An 8,575-nucleotide genomic window follows, 5' to 3' on the forward strand; every position below is an offset into this window, starting at 1 on the left:
GAATACAAAATGAATCAGACTGAAAATTACCTGGCAAAAATAGAAACACAAATTATAACTTAAAATTAGCTGTTAAGGTTACTAAAGGAGAGTCTGCAAGCCAGAGAAGATCCTTGCAGGAATGAAGAACAAACATTGCTGTTCATTTTTTAAACTATTTATTTTGGAAGTTTCAGTAAGTTGACAAATCCTTGCCATGTAAATATGAGAAACAAAACAATAATTCCAAGAGTTAGTTTTTGTTTAAAGAGACATTAGATACTAGTATATTAATCAAATCTGTTTATCAGGATGTTCCCCTATTACAGTGAGCCTCTTTGTACCACCTATGTCTCCTTCAATGATTTTGTTAAACTGAATGAAATCTCTACATACATATTTAACAGATATGGGTGTGTCTGTCAAATGTAAATAATTTTTTTTTAAAAACTGGACAAGAATATTGGAGTTTTTTGTGTGTGAATATGCTTTGAGTACTGAATAGTACTATAATAATAAGAATCATTAAATATTTAAGTATCTGTCATCATTTTACCTGGTATGTAACTGGTATGTTAATTTTTCCATAACCACAGCTTTGCATATTTTTGAACACCTGAATGTTTTGTTCCACATCATTAGCCACGTAGCATTTCATGATTGTTGCCTTTCTGCTCAATGGTCATTCAGAAGTTCCTGCTGGTGTCTCCTCCCTTAAAATACCTAGGATCTTAGCTCTTGACCTAAAGAAAATGTTAAAACAAAAGTGCATCGATTGTTAGAGAGCCTATGACGTACACTTTTTCTTCTGATTCTGTGCAATAGATGGCAGTAGCATATGTAAACACAAGCCTGTTCATTACAATAGACTGAAAATGCATCAGATCATAATCTTCACAATCATCCCAGAGTACAGTATGTCATTTTATCACACATTACAAGTGCTGATATTATATTTTGAAGTTATGTCAAGATTTTTATAGAAAAAAATCAATACACACACACACAAGATAACATCATTCTATTATGTTTATACAAAATTCAACTGCAACATAGCTAAGTGAGAAATAGACACCAGTAGCACTTTTTAGAGAAATTGACAGTTCTGTACTGGCAGAAGAAATGACAAGATGATCTAATAGGGCTTTCCCATTTCTCATTTCTCTGCTGCTATAATTTAAAGCAATGTAGTTTAAAAAAAAAAAAAAAAAAGAAAAGCCCTCTTTTTACCCTCTGCTTTGTGAATATTCAGAACCACAGTTTATCTTTTCAAAGCTGGCCTGGTATTTTGTGATGTAGCAATTTCAACAATTCTATTATTATGGATTGTTAACCAATACACTGATTTTTTTCATTCTATATTGTTAACAGGACAATTTGCTATTTTTGAGCCAAATGTATGTTATATAATTCCAACTTCTGCATAACAGTAAAGGAAAAATTGGTGAATTTTATTCTTGGTTACCCCGCTGAAGCTAATAAATAATTACCAACTAAACATTACCAACTAAACAATGGCTCTTCACATATATAAAATTACTGCTTAGTTTTGGATGTCTAAAACAGTAGAACAGAAAAGCCACAGAATCAGTCAAGAATTCAGTCTAACTCTTTTTTATCATTATTTAATAATGAAACCATGAAGTTTAAACAAATTTCTACAACCAGGGGGATGATTTTTGTAAAGAGCCTCATCAACTCAGCCTTCAGTGTTGGGCATAATTTTGCATCCACAGAGAGTGGCACTTGATGATATTTATATAACAAAATATAGACTCTGCACCAACTGACTAGACAAAATAATTACATGTGTACATTATATCAGGAACACAGGAGCTACAAATTAGACCTATTATATCACCTCACATATGAATCTTTCCCTAGAGATGTGCCGTTTTGAAGCTGTTTATTTGAAATCCATTTCAACCATGTAGTATGATGGATAAAGGTGCGATCTGGTAATGAAATACAAAATCAAACACTGTCTTGACTAGGATGTTAGTGGCCAAAAATCAACAATCTGATGAGAATTTGGTACCTTATTTCAAATACCGGTGAAGTGTCCCTGTCACGAAAAACATTGCTGCAACTGGCAGCTGAGACTACAAGCAAACAGACCAACAGGTCTTGGGGAAACGTTAATAGTTGCCTTCACTTTGAGCAGGTGCTGCCAGCATGAGGATAAGGCATATTGGCTTGTACTGAGGCTGCCTATGCTAAAGACAGGACTATATTTTCCTGAAATATCTGGGTGCTATTTCTGCATCACTGATTGAAGTGAACCATATTTTGAGGTCTGGGTATTTTTGCTAGAAACCCATCACATGAAGTTCTTCATGCTGCTTCATTTATATTTAGATGAAAAGGTCTGCTGTTTTCTTCAACCAGACACTGGTATATCTCGCTCAAAGACCTTTGCTTCCTGGTGTAGTAAGTATTAAAGCGGGGAGGAACAGTACTTTAACTCAGCATGTGTGGAGGGCACTATACAGAAAGCAATGAATAAACAAAGAGTTAGAAGTCTTTTGTCAGCCTAAAATACTCCCTAGGATTGTGTTTGATAAAATAATAATAATTATAGTGATGGATGAGGTTTGCCATTGAAAACCTGCAATTTTAAACAGCTGTGGTTCCAAAACTATGACAGTGTGTGTGTGTGTGTGTATATATATATATATATATATATATATATATTTCCTAGACTCTGTGTTTCTCTGTTTCTGTAAAATATCATGAGTCAAAGCCATCCCTGAGGCAAATTCATTGATTCTAAAGGTCCCGTGCTTTTAAGCATGGCTGTTCAAAGGATGTAAGGCTGGATGAATTGCATATACAGGCAGTCCCCGGGTTACGTACAAGATAGGGACTGTAGGTTTGTTCTTAAGTTGAATCTGTATGTAAGTCGGAACTGGCGTCCAGATTCAGCCGCTGCTGAAACTGATCAGTTTCAACAGCGGCTGAATCTGGACGCCAGGTCTGACTTACATACAGATTCAACTTAAGAACCCCAGGCATCCCCAAGTCAGCTGCTGCTGAAACTGATCAGCGGCTGATTCCAGGAAGCCTGGGGCAGGGGCTTCCTGTAGTCAGCCACTGGTCAGTTTCAGCAGCGGCTGACTTGGGGACGCCTGGGGCAGAGCAGCTGGGGTGCTGCTGGGTTGGTCCCCGCCGCTCCTCGGCGCTACTGGACCAACCCAGCAGCACCCAAGCTGCTCTGCCCCAGGCGTCCTGATTCAGCCGCTGCAGACCAGGGGGACGGGGGGGGGGGGCAAAGCAGAGCCAAGCAGAGCCAAGCTACGGAGCGCGCGGTCAGCTGCCAGCCCAGACGCGTCTCGGCTGTCAGCTGGCCGGGCGCTCCGGGCCTTGGCTCTGCTTTTCCCCCCCCCCATCCCCCTGGTCTGCAGACCAGGGGGACGGGGGGCGGGGGGCAAAGCATAGCCAAGCAGAGCCAAGCCGCGGAGCGCGTGATCAGCTGACAGCCCAGACGCTCTGGGCTGTTAGCTGGCCGGGCGCTCCGCGGCTTGGCTCTGCTTTGTCCCCCCCTTCCCCTGGTCTGCAGACCAGGGGGATGGGGGGGGCAAAGCAGAGCCAAGCCTCGGAGCGCGTGGGCAGCGGACAGCCCTGTCCGCTGCCCACGTGTTCCACCGCTTTGCTTCCTCTCCCTGGTCTGCTGGAGACCAGGGAGAGGAACCCCGTTCGTAACTGCGGATCCGACATAAGTCAGATCCGCGTAACTCGGGGACTGCCTGTATGTATATTTTAGAAATATACTAAAGATTTGTTTAACAAATAGCTTTTTAACTGATAGCTTTTCATTTTTAAAGTTAAAAATTGTGAAGTATCTGAATATGATATTTTGATCTGAGTTAGGGAGAAAGGTATGTAGCTGTTCAACACAAGTGACTGTCAAGAAGACAATGTTTGACAACTGTTGCATAGGAAACCTATTTACAGCATACCAAGTTTCAAACATTCTACAGAGTATATTACATAAGGGAGAAACCACAACTCACAGGCAAACTGAGTTAAGGTGAGAATAGGGTAGCCATGATAGCAAGGGACAGAGTGATCGACCCTGTGACAGAACCTATGTGGCATATGTGGCATATGTGCTGGGATGTAGGCAGACAATTATATCTTTTCTATTACAGGAATCCATTTCTGGCTTTTTTTTCTTTTACAGAGCTAATGTAATCTATAATTATACACAGTAAGTGGGTGTCTGGGCTGAGATTAAAACTTGGGAGTTACTGGCTTTCATTTTGATGCTCGGGTTACTAGAGGCACTGGGAAAGTTTTCAAAAGTACCTAAATGATATAGATGCCTAACATCTGTTTTCTAAAGTGGTTTAGATACTGAAAAGTCAATGGTTCTATCCCTATGTTACTTTAGAAAATGGGACTCAGGCTCCTCACTTCTGAAACTTTTACTCACTGCCTCTGGAAGATGCTAACAGGCCACTTATTACTCTATGACTGGAAATGCAGTTTCTACAAAGTTTACTTTTTCCCTGGGGAGACTCTCAATATTTGTGAAATATTTGATTTTTTAATTGGGGAAAATTGAATTGAGATGTTTAATGCATATTGGAATATTTCATCTTGTGGAACTGAGCTGAAACGTTTCATTTTGAATCAGTTCAATAAAACCCAATCAACGCATTGACTTTAGTGTAATACCTTAAGGGAATTGTATGTAGGCTCCAATTCACTCCTATGAGTCAAACTCTAGGGATTTCAGTTTTCATAATACTATGGAGATTTCCTGTGACCAAGTTTTCTACAGTGCATTATGGAAGTCATGTGATTCTGTGTGCATTGTGGGATGTTGAGTGCAGCAAGGAAACCTTGCCTATATTGGAGAATGAAAGGCAATAGACTGCTAAACTACAATGTCTATGAACCAATACAAAATAGAGTTGAATGTTGAACTTACTCAAAATGAAGTATTTCGGGTCACTTCAATAAACCAAAATGAAATCTATTGATTTTGGAACTGTCAAAACATTTCAGTTCAAAATGGTGAAGAAAAACATTTAAACATTTCAGAAATTGAAACTCTGCAGACAGTCTGTATTGTGAAAAAACCTGAAATCTCATTTTTTGTGGATGAAATGTGGGACAACACCAAATGCTAAATGTTTGGAATTTCCCAATAGATGGAAATTCTGAATAGCACTCAATTTTCTTTGTAAAACATCATGCACATCTATAGCACTATGTTAATGCTAAGTATAAATAATTTACCAATCTATCCTATTTGCAAGTGACTCTCTTCAATAGTTGTTGGGTTTTCTTTCTAATTATTCATATTGACTTCATTGACCACACTGCTGTATTACAGTTACAATTTATCCTAAATTATTTGATCAAACAGAATTTTGGTCAGTGTGAAATATGATAGAGTGGAAATAAACTCTTTCCCCACTATGAGCATGTTCTTCTGACTCCTCTCCCAAACAAAAACAAACAAAACCCCAACATCAAACAAAGGACTGGAATACTGAAACAGCTGGGAATAGAAAGCTGGTATTTGCACTGAAAATCAACTCTCAGTGAGAAAAAATGCCTCTGAATGCTGAGATGCAAATTATTGGCTTGTCCAAGGTATGACTTGCCCAGAGTAATGCTCTGCACACTCACAATTAATTTGCACTGGGCTGCATTGCTAAACACTTACTGGACACATGGAGTCCAGAGTTAGAAGGGTGGAAAGCAAGGGAATATAGACCAGGGCTCTGATACAGCAAAGTACTTGAGCAACTGCTTAAATGTAAGCATAAGTAGTCCTACTGATCTTTAAAAACCTGTGTCAATTTTCACTTTGTTATGAAATCTGTGCACAACTAATTGCGGGGAACATATATTCTTCCACAGGCATTTCCCTCTCTGATCTTTCCCAGGAAAATTGTGATGGAAAAGAGCCACAATGCTTCATGTCCCCCTTCCAAGCCTCTTGGGTGGCCACAAGTGAATGATCTAAGCATTAACTATTTATAAGAAAAACATTATAAGAGCAGCCTGGGGAAAACTCACATCATAGTAGGTTATTAAATATTGCATATAAAGGATAATGGGAAATACAAGTGTCTGGGTCAGGTCAGCTTTATCTCACACACTATTAAAAAGTTACATACTATGTAGCATAGTGTCGATATTGTAATTTTCATTCCTTTCTCTATTGTTGTTTGGGTATTACACACCAGAGCAAATTAAAAAATAACCTCAGTTCTTCTTAATCCCACTTGTTTTCATACTCCTCTTTGGATGAGACAGGTATTCTTATCCTGAAGAATAAAATAGAAACGTAAGAAAAAAAATCTCTGTTTAAATAGATATGCGAGGGGAAAAAAATCTCTCTCTTTTAATAGCTATGTAGTATTCCATGTAGGTAATTTGAATGCTGTGTTATCAAGAGACAGGACTGCCGGACTTAATACAGAAAAATGAATTGGAGAGTATGCACCTAACACTCACCAAAAATGCCAGCAGGCAGCTGGTTAACCTTAAAATTGTCATGTCAACATAAATCCTTACTCTGGCAGGCAGTTCTTTCTATCTCTCTTGGGTATTCCAAAAGGTCAGAGACACAGAGAGAGAGAATTTTACCCTTTGCTCAGACTCATTCTCAATCTTCTTTCTAAACCAGCTGAGTTTAAGACCACAGATTGGCAATTCAGGATTTAAAGGTGCCAGAAGCCTAACTGCTAATCTCAGTCTCCTTTTAACTTCTTCAGTACTATATTTGAACATCAGGTAACTCAGGCCCATGTCCTGAGTTGCTGTCAATCAGCATAGCTTCATTGGGAGCCCTTGGAATGTCACCAAATGGTCCCTAATTATGTTAAACAGTTTGATTTGCCAGTCAGCGTATTACCATGGCACACTGTACGGAATAGCATATTACATGCCAATAATAATTTGTGTGTGTTTTTCCTTATATGGGCAGAAAGTATATTAATTAATTTTTCTTCTTTGTGTAACCCCTTCTTTCCTCCCTGAGTTATCTAACGGAATATACAATGGTGGTGCCTGGCTCTGTACACACTTAGTGGTGTGTCTTAGGAGTCTCCAGGAATAAATTTACTTACTCCAGTAATAATTGGGATCTATTGCCAAAACAACAATTACAAATAATATACATCTAACTGATTAAATTAGAATTAACATACCTTTACTTCACAACTTAAAGAAACAGAGTTTAACAGACTAAAAGAGAATAAAATCAATTAACAAGGTACACAGAAATTAAGGAAACTTATCTAACCGGCATTTACCCTGCCACGATTTATCCCACCCCAGAGTGTACACTCCTCTGGATCTCAGAGTCCCAGATGCTTGCGTGGGTGCGTTTGAAGGTCTGCAGCTGAAGTGGAGACAGCACTGTGCAGGTCCTGTGTGTGTCAGTCCAAGCTAAGCAGCCAGCTGCAAAATCCCTCTACTATTGGAGTAGGCCCCACAAAATGCCAGCAGCTCTGGTTCACTGGGCAGATCACTCAGGCTCTCTTTGGACCCAGAGTCAGTTTGTCTTCTGTGCTCTGTCCCAGCACCACTTTCCCAAAGAGCCACAGTTATACACAGTACCTCCTATGCAGGGTTATGCAGGCCCTTCTCAGCCACACACACAGCCAAAGTCTCTTCCCTCCAGGGAAGAGACTAAGTGTCTGTTTCAAAGCAGGGAAATATTACAGAATGTGAAGAAGTTTGCTTACCTGTTGTGGACAGATGCGGCTGCTAACTGAGGTTTTCCCTCTGGTACAGTAGTTTCTGCCTCTGGCCAAAACAAAACCTGAATGCCTTTTGGGGTAACGAAAATCTGAAACAAACAAGTAGTTGCAATAACTTCTTTGTCTAGCTTCTCTTCACATCTGGGCCATTGGCCCTCTCCAAAGAGCTCTCCTACTCCCTGACATTGGGTCACAGATCTTCTGTTTGTGAGGTTTTCCCTCTTAGGTGCAAGGGGATGAAAACTTTTGTTCACCTTTGCCCAGCTAGTCTTAGAGGCTGTGCCCTGCTTTGAGGCTCTCCTAGTACTCTTCCCTTTTCTGGGGCATAACTGAAACATCTCACTTGACAGTCCTTGAGGTTTAGGAGAGCTCATACCCTCCTCTTTGATGGAAGTCAGTTCTGGGTCCCTAATGATGAAGCAGCCCTCTGACCCATCCTTAAACTTTGCCACTTGACTTTTCCCCAGTCACTTACTAAGATCAGCCTCTCCTCATACATTTCAGGAAGCCTCCCTGTTGCCAGCCTCCTACCCCCTTCCTATCACCTTTTAACATCGCTGAGACCCTCCGCTCAAGCCTTCTTCTTCTTCTTTGTCTTTTTAAAACAGGTTCCCTTCTATGTTCCTCTTACCCCTCTTAGGTTTTCTCCAAGGTGACAATGGACAGACCCAGAGTTCCTTAATTTTCCCAGTGCTTCCTTTCTAGAGAGGGGCCAACAGCCCACTTCCTCTCAGGAGCTCCCTCATCCCCTAGCCTGGAAAGGCACAGGCTATGCTATCTCACCAGTGAGATCCACAACAGCTCGTTTCCTCTCTGGTCTCTCTCCCACTGGAACAAAGGAGACTTATAATCCTGTTCCCTTTCCTAAA

At 40.3% G+C, this 8,575-nt stretch overlaps 1 long non-coding RNA gene across 1 annotated transcript; it reads right to left on the reverse strand.

Moving 5' to 3' along the window:
* Nucleotides 1-215: 215 nt before the first annotated feature.
* Nucleotides 216-7,796, reverse strand: LOC102448881 (uncharacterized). The gene is made up of 3 exons (XR_331771.4): nt 7,692-7,796; nt 6,183-6,266; nt 216-722 (listed from the first exon to the last, which is right to left on the reverse strand). It is a non-coding gene; the product is annotated as an uncharacterized LOC102448881 (long non-coding RNA).
* Nucleotides 7,797-8,575: the final 779 nt, after the last annotated feature.

This window comes from Pelodiscus sinensis, chromosome 7 (genome assembly GCF_052426305.1).
Source record: "Pelodiscus sinensis isolate ZL-2025 chromosome 7, ASM5242630v1, whole genome shotgun sequence".
NCBI classification, from domain to species: Eukaryota; Metazoa; Chordata; order Testudines; family Trionychidae; genus Pelodiscus; species Pelodiscus sinensis.